The sequence below is a fragment of the Amblyomma americanum genome, chromosome 2, assembly GCF_052857255.1.
Source record: "Amblyomma americanum isolate KBUSLIRL-KWMA chromosome 2, ASM5285725v1, whole genome shotgun sequence".
Classification (NCBI taxonomy): domain Eukaryota; kingdom Metazoa; phylum Arthropoda; class Arachnida; order Ixodida; family Ixodidae; genus Amblyomma; species Amblyomma americanum.
Window position 1 is genome coordinate 163,322,705 of NC_135498.1, and position 8,373 is coordinate 163,331,077.

Sequence of the window (8,373 nt, forward strand, 5' to 3'; positions counted from 1 at the left end):
TGATTACGTGGTCCCGTCAGACCGTTTATGCAGCTCAGAAACTACGGATGCAGTAATCTTCCGTTTTCCCTTGGCTTCTTCTATGACTAAACTTTGGCGACGTTAGTTGACAAGGCGCTGATGCACGAGTAACGGCCGCAGTAAACGCGGTCCAATGAATAAACGGGGTCAACAATGGACAACAATGGACATTTAGTGTTTAAGAAAGAACATGCCTACTACACAGAAGTGATAATAGTGCTGCACATTTTAAATCTAGAGCATGCCCTTTTTTTGTTTACTCACCGCAGCACTCTATCACAGTCACTGTAAAGAGAGATGATGGCTTCCTAGCCGAGTACATACGGAAGCCAGAAGGCTTATTTCAAGCACCTTTTGAGCGGTCTGACACATTGACTGAACTACCTTTTGACACTGACAAAAACTGTGCTTGCTAATCTAGTCATCTTATAACCTGATGTATCAGGCTCCAGAATCTTGAAATAAAGGGTTGCAAGTGTAATTAGTAATGTATAACATTTAGTCTCCCCATGATCAAGTGGAAAACATAATGATAGTAAGCTTTGCTACATGTCTGCAATAAGACCCACAGTGAAGTCTCATAATGTCGCTGCAGTTTTCTCTGAGGAAACACCCCAGATGTAGTCAAGCTCACAGCCTTCAATCGAGGTATTCACTTTTTCATGTTTACAGGTGCTGATTACTATTAGGTGAGGTGTAACCTATATAATTCGGTAAAATTTGATCAAGAACCTTGGCACTCTGCACAATGATCATATTAACGGAGAAGCATGCTCGAGTAATTTGTTTCTTAAAGCACTACATGTTTTTTATTTATGTCTCTTGCAAGAAAAAAAAGGCTTCATAAACATCATGTGATTATGTTCGAACTCTTCTGGCAGCACTAACAGCAGGCATAACTTGTATTTGCAGGAAGAAAAAGTAAACACAAGAAGAGGTTATATACGGTGGCGAATTAATCATGTGAAAATATGACGGAAGTTCACATGCAAACAAATCCAGTACCGTTTCAATAATGCTTTTCGCGTTCTGCTTCAGACCTTTCGGAAGCAGCCATGAACTCCCAGAATTTTAAGCTACCAGAAATCCCCGTACAAGGTTGTCTGTGCATCAGTTTCCTTTAGCGCAAGGTAAACACGTTCAAAGATGCAAGTTTGGTTTGCAAGTACGTAGCACATTATCTAGAAAAATGTCATTGGAATAAACTTCTCAGTGTGCCAGTGAAACGAACTGGTTTGACATTTTTTGTTAAACATGACAAAACATGAAAGGAAAGGTTGGTGGCTAAAGGTGACTACAGCTACTCGTTATCACTTTAAAGAAAAAAAAACTGCTCTAACTTAAGGCATAAAAAACTGAAGTGCCCATACGCAACAAAATAAGACGGCAGCAGAAACCTAACCTCAATGATAAACGCAGCATAGATACTAAGAGAACCCGAGTAGTCAATGACCAAAATTCAACTATTCAACCGGCAGAGACATAAGAACTTAGCAATAAGAAAGAACATAACAGGGGAACATACGAACACATGTATAATGTTGCAAGAACAGGTACATGAATGCATTACTAAAACTGCCACGAAGGCAATGACCAAGGACTGTCAATAGACACAGAAAAGCGAAACCCAGAATGGTGTAAAGGGCAGAATTGAATGTCAGCAATAACTCGGTTACGTAAGACAGAGCCCATTCTAGACCTGTCGTTGCAGACAATTATCTCACTGATCACGCGAGGTCAACACAAGCGCAAATCAGTGGTAGATGTCAATTATTTGAGCGTTTCCTATGATGTCCAGAGTTCCAAATTATTGGAGCGGCTCTATCGAGAGGTTTTAGTGCAGGCCGTGAAGGACTAAATATTGACATCCATCATAGTGCTTATTTTTAACCTAACTACTTCCACTGGAACACCACCATATCTTTCAAACAAACCCTCTCTATGTGTTTTTGACATCACCATAGGTTGAAATTAGCCTACAGCAATCTAGCACCAGCGTCTCTCAATACATATGCACGCATCTGCGACAGCACACTACGCATACCTTACGATACCGGTTTTTCACTCGAGAGCACCTAAAAAGGCTGGCGCAAAAGAAATAAGTGCATGCTGAAGAACCCCTGTGTCATCCCTGATAGCTCGAGGCTTTTTGGGATGTAAACACAGTAAAACCGAACCAAACCAAACAAACCAAACAAATGGGATGCAGTCAGGATTTCAATCGCCATTTTTCTTAACTTCAGGCCCTTTGCTGTTGATAACTGGTTTCTGAAGGTTAACCAGAATGCAGCACAAGTGCATTAATAAACTCACGTTGTATGACGTCAACCGAGATCCCGGAGTTCAAGACAACAAAAGAGCTTCAAACGCTTGATCATCCTTTCAACCTGTATCTGTGCGTGTGCAACATGGTAGGTTTCCTGCAGTTCCTCAGAGGTAAGCTGGACATTCCCCTTCGAGAATGGGGTAGAACAACAATTCCTTCTTTGCCTTCGGCTGGTGCCCTAATTCCATGAAATTCCTTATCAGCAGGTAATGCATCTCCTGGCTCTATTCGGTCTAGAAAACCTGACTTCAGCATGATGCGGGTATGTGACGTTCGTCCCCCATTTGCATCTGGGATTAATGTAATGCAACCATTTGGCAAAATTCGCACCAAGGATTTTAAAGTGTAACCATGCTTGCAGCGGGAAAATTGAGCACGTCGCGGTTCCAGTGTTGTTGGCGGATGTGTGCTAACCTCAGTGCAGTCTATAATAAAACTGCAACGTGGGTAGCGGCGCATGAAGTAAGCAGGCACTAATGCATCAACAGTTGCACAAGACGGGTTTGGAATGAAATTCTGCAGTGCAGCCAACATATTAATTAGAACAAAGTAGAATATTCCGCTTACAGCTGTACGGCGGAGGCCAGAAAGAACTGCAATGCTGACAAATAATGTTTCAAGTTTTAATCTCATCAAAAGATTGCCAGCTTTTGAGCTATGTGCACATCGATTTGCCGGACGGGTATGTGAGAAATACTAGATAAGAGGTGCGCAAATACATATGCGCTCATGCCACAGAGTTCTCACAATGCTTCTTCTTTGCGGTAGATTGACTGAATAATAACCCAAGAAACCACAGCTGCGCTCCTCCAGACCAGCAAGAGTCGACTCTGTAGCCACCTCGGCTTGAACAGTGGTGTCCACGGTGTTTTTGCGGCAGACTTGAGACTTGAAATTTGAAAAGCCGCAGACAAAAAAGGTATTTTGTCTTTGATGAACACTTCCTTCACTCCGTGTAGCCTGGAAAACGGTAAAAATTTGCATTTGTTTCAGTACTCTCCTGAATTTTGATGAGACAGTGCAAGCAACCGTGTTTTAGCTTTCTTTGGTTGCAGAGCCTCCTTGTTCCTGGCGCGAGCTTCTCTCCTAAACGCTACTTGATTTTCAGATTAGAGAACTTTTCAATAGATTTCTCTTTTGAAAAATTGTAAAATGAAATAAAGAGTATAATGTAAAATCCTGATAGTGACACCTTAATTATTAACATGTGCTCTACTAGTAGCATCAATTACAAGCAGATCGTATAACAACGAATATCAGGTAAAATAGGTAGGCATATACAGTAGCTGGTATCGCTAAAAACAATGCAGAAAACAACATATCACAGATAACACTGCAGTGAAGCTTTCCGACGAGCTTGGTGCACCGCCCGCTCAAGAAGCTGGAGCCTTAGGGCGTGAGGCCTCTCCCATGGTCTCTGGCTAGTCGGGTGCCGGCGCTTCAGCGGACAAGCGGTCGGCACCAGAAACTGCAGACAGGGAGCACAAAGCTTCGGCTGCGATCCGTAGCTTTCCGGGAGTCCACGCTTTGGTAGCCAAGCCTCTGCGCTGAGCACTTGAAAAGATGAAAAGTTTAACTTCTGATGTGTAGCTCTATACAGGATGTAACTATCGGAAATACCACTAACACCGGAATATCTGCTCTGGAGCACATTTCTTAACACACATGAGCCACGCCGGCAGTGTTTACGAAACAGCAAAATCTTTCCCGTGATCATGCAGCGCTGCATACCGCTCGTATCTCCTAATCTTTGTCTCGTTGCAGACGCCGTCGCATCTCCAGTAGCTCGCTGGAAACAGCGCAGGGACGTGTGTAATGTGTCCGGCAATCGTGCTTTTCTCGCTTCCCACAAAATGTGCGCTGCAGATGCGGGTCCAGTAGCGGTTTGACTGCCACGGGCTTCATTCAGTCCGGGCTAATGGAAACAAATACAATAAGCCGTTGACAACGCTGACGAGGCGTGTATGCTTACCTTGCACGGCGTACCGCTCTAAGCCAGCGCTGCTTCTTTCCTCCTCATGAGGCATCCATGGAAAGCCATAAAATATTACCTTCGGGAAATTTCCGGCGGCGTACTTGTAACTGGTGTCGCAGCCGTACACACAACACTAAACATATTTTTTTTTAGATTGTGCACACTTCGTGCTGCCGCCTGCCGCCACGATGTCGATTACGGCGGCTGCACCTTGGACTTAAGCATAACGCATGTCGCGAACGGGAGGTGGCACGACATGTACAGTCAAAGATGCAGCGAACGAGGCGCTCAGGTCTTTTTGGCCTAACTCACATGTTGCATCGGTTGCGGCGCGGTTGTTTTCGACGTCGTCACGTTGCAGCGCGCTACCAGCCGTCTTCTGTCTTCGCCCATGTTCTGTTTATAGGCTCAGGCACGTTTCCAGTGGCTCTTTCGAATTTAATGCTAATTCAGTTATTCTATTTTCGTGTTGGCTAGCTGCGGTGGTCAAGTGGCTGCCGCGTACTAAGCAGTGCGATAAAACTTGGGTTGAAATCGGTTGCGTCTGCAGCATTTCTAGTTGCCCGAAGATTCTGCTCATTTTTAAAGAACCCCAGTTAGCCGAAATTAACATGGATGCTTCGACAGCCGTGGACGTCACGTCTACTTCCTTGTATTTTTTAGATAATTAGTGAACGTAGCCGTGTTTGTAACGAATTGAAACCCTGAAGCAATAGCAATATTGGGAATCTTGTTAAAAAATACGGATGTTTTCCTGACTCCAAATGATCAGAATGTACGCCTGCACGCGTATAAAGTCGCGTTAAGTTCTCAGTTATGCGATCCTTCTAATCCCTGACGTATCACGAAAACATCAGTAGGTAACGTCGGATGAATAATGCACAAAACATGCTATAATATGATAAACACAAATGCTTGTTCCACGGAAGAAAGCTGCTGATTTAAAGCCTCCTTTAGACATAGGGCACTGAGAGAACACTACTACAGAGGTGTTCTGAACTGCTGCCAGGTAATGCTTGCACGCCTGCAGTAACAGGAGCTCTTACCAGCCTAACCTTTTAGTTCTCCTGACAAGCTTCTGGTCAATGGAATTACATTTTTGGCAATGTCGCCCGGTTTTGCTTCTCCGGACTGTGTCCCGGGTGTGGAAAGAATAAATAGTTGACATCTCCACTCTACACCGGGGGAGGAAAATGCGTACGAGACATTTATTGGAGCTGCTTCCTGTGGCTTTTGGTTTATCCTACACTCGCTGGGTGAAAGAAGGGCAAGAAAGAGAATAGGGCATGAAAAAATACACGTCACGTATTGGCAACCAGGCCGGTTGAGCACATGCGCTTGCAAGTAAAATTAGGCCTCCGTGGGCCTGATTTTATCTTTCAACGTCTTTGCCTAATTAGTCACCAGAGCGGTGAAAGAGATGTCCGAGAAAGTATTGAGGGCAAAAAAAAACAAGACAACGGTCTCTGCGCAAATTGTCAAAGAGTTTTGTACAACCCAACTAAAAGCGAAATATTGATACATATACATCATAAAGGGGTCACTTGATATAAAGGGGTCTCTTGATATAAATTATAAATGCACAGTTTCATCTACATATGCACAGAGCCATTTGAGTCGAAGGCCTTCCACACATCGCAGCGAGGCAGATCAGCTTTCCTCCCGGAACAAGAGAACGCTTTTAAGAAGGGCGGGAAGTTCATCAAGGGCACGTTAACGCGCAACTTGCTGGGTGTGATGGCGAAACTCCGCTGTAGCCTCCATGGTGCGTTGTTGCCACCGTCGCAGAAGGCGGACGCGTAGTTGTAAAAGAAAAGCTCCCGGGACGTCACGCGGGCCTCGGGCAGCTGGTAGAAGAGCCGTGTGGCGTTGTGCTTGCTCAGCGCCCGCTCGTAAATCTCGTAAAGAGGATGAAGCACGGCGTGGTCCAAGAAGTAACCGTCACGACTCGCCATGCTGAATTTGCTGGGGGGCCTCGAGTTGGTAACTTCCTCATTGGCCATTGCAGCCTCGTACAGGAGTCGCAAGCATTTCGTGACGTTCTCGTACGCGCTTCCAGAATCGGAACTCCACCACTTTCGGGGCTCCATGCGGTCGTCAAATAGTGAGTTGCTGTGAATAAGCGCCTCGAGCACTGCCCTGATGACGTGAACGAGGACGACGGGATAGTGCTGGAATGGAATCTTGTTCGAAACCATGCTTAGAAACCCAACTACTCCGTTTGGGATAAACACGAGGTTGTTGGTGGGCTGATACTCCCCGGACCAGTCAAAGGCAGATGCGCTGTAGGCATTGTACGCAGCTTTCGCCTTTCCGCTGCCGCTCAGAGCGTCCCAGTATATGGACGACGCGTAGGAAAAGATGGCGAACACAGTGCCAAGTACGCTGTTCTTGGAATCGAGGGACAGCGTGGGCGTTTGTCGGTAGCTCTCGTAATGGATGTAGCTGTCCTGCGTTCCGAAGACGATCTTCATGCCTTTCACTTTCCGCTGTGCCGGCTTAACATCCTCCTGCGTAAACCAGGACCGCCCTGATTGGAGCAAGTCGTTGATGACCGTGAGCGTCTCGTTAAAGAATGCGTCGAATTGCTCATCGCGGTGCGTGCGGTACACGTTCGCGAAATCCTTGCCCAACGTCAGCTTCGCGGCTATTCCCACTCCGTAGCGGTACATTTTTCAAGCAGCAGGCTGCAAGCTAAGAGCTGCGGGTCTACTTGGCCGATCTCGTACCCATGGCCGAATTTGTACAAAAACCTGTAGTCGGATGGAAGGAACGGCGATAACGTGACCATGGCCTTGAAGCCGACATAGTTTGCTACTGCGGTAGCGTAATCCTCTGCGTTGAAGACGGAGCCCAGGTTCGAGAAAAAGGCGGGATCTTCCACGAACATGAAAGTGCCTGCTGATATCTGCTCATCTGTTTTGAATGGAAGTTGAAAATATCTCAACCAGTCCCAATGGTCGCTGTTCGGCAGCATGCCGATAGACCACAAATCCTTAATCGCGTAGTCAGCGCGCACGTTTTCCAGGTACGTCAGGTTTTCCAGAGCAACTTCCAGAGTAATATATGGTTGACTGCTACGGTCGCTATCGTGCTGTTGCGGTACATAGTCAAAGCCCGGGTGATCATATCTTGGTAGTGTTTTGTTCCGTTCGATCTTGTAAGAGCAACGTAGCGTTTCAAGAAAGTCACTGGTGGCTTGAGCAAGACCTGCGAATTGCCTTCTTTCTGTGCACTTCGCAGGACGTTCACTCTGAATAAAGTCTGGAGCTTCAGGTGCCTATCTCCGGCGGACACAACCTTCACCGCGTCACCTGGAAATTTGACGTGGGGCCACTCACTTAACTGCAGGGCATTGAGAATCTCCATCCACGCCGGCAGGGCGTCACCAGCGGAGTGGGCCGCCTTGCCTTTCTCCATGGACCCACATCGCTTATACCTACAAACGCATGGAATGCAAAAGCAAGTGTTCAGCTAGTATACGCTGATGTGCGGTGAGCCAATGTTATCAAATTCGACCTGTTTTTTTTTTCAGGTTTTATGTCCCGTATGTGAAGGAGGCGGATCTAGCGCGCATGCGGTATAGAGGAAGAAAACTGCAAAGTTGTCCACCTTAAGCATTTCAGTAAAAAATCCAGCGTTGTGTAAAAGCACGATCACTAGAAATTCTCTTTCACGTTCTTTTTCCAATGCGTAAGTGAATATTTCATTTCCATCGTCGGCAGCGTACGACTGTTAATTCTCCTCAAAACGCTACAACTGATTCCTACTAACGTGGGTGGCTTTTTGAGTCGGCTTGCGTACTTGGCAAAATGAACCACGCAAGAAGTGTCGGTACACGTACGTGCCACGCAGTCATTTTGCTAGAAACAACAGATGAATTGATTGATATAGGTCACGCCAATGACCCCGTGCATTACGGACATTTTTCGATCGCAGACATTTGTCACTGTTTTGGCGGCAGTAAAAATTACAGCTGCGTAAGAGATCTTTATTTCATAGTATACAGTATGAATGTCAAGCGAGGGAGAAATAAGTCACCGCACATTCC

General features: G+C 46.0%; 1 pseudogene; it reads right to left on the reverse strand.

Moving 5' to 3' along the window:
* Positions 1-5,914: 5,914 nt before the first annotated feature.
* LOC144120192 (neprilysin-2-like) lies at positions 5,915-7,742 on the reverse strand (annotated as a pseudogene).
* Between the last annotated feature and the right edge of the window lie 631 nt (positions 7,743-8,373).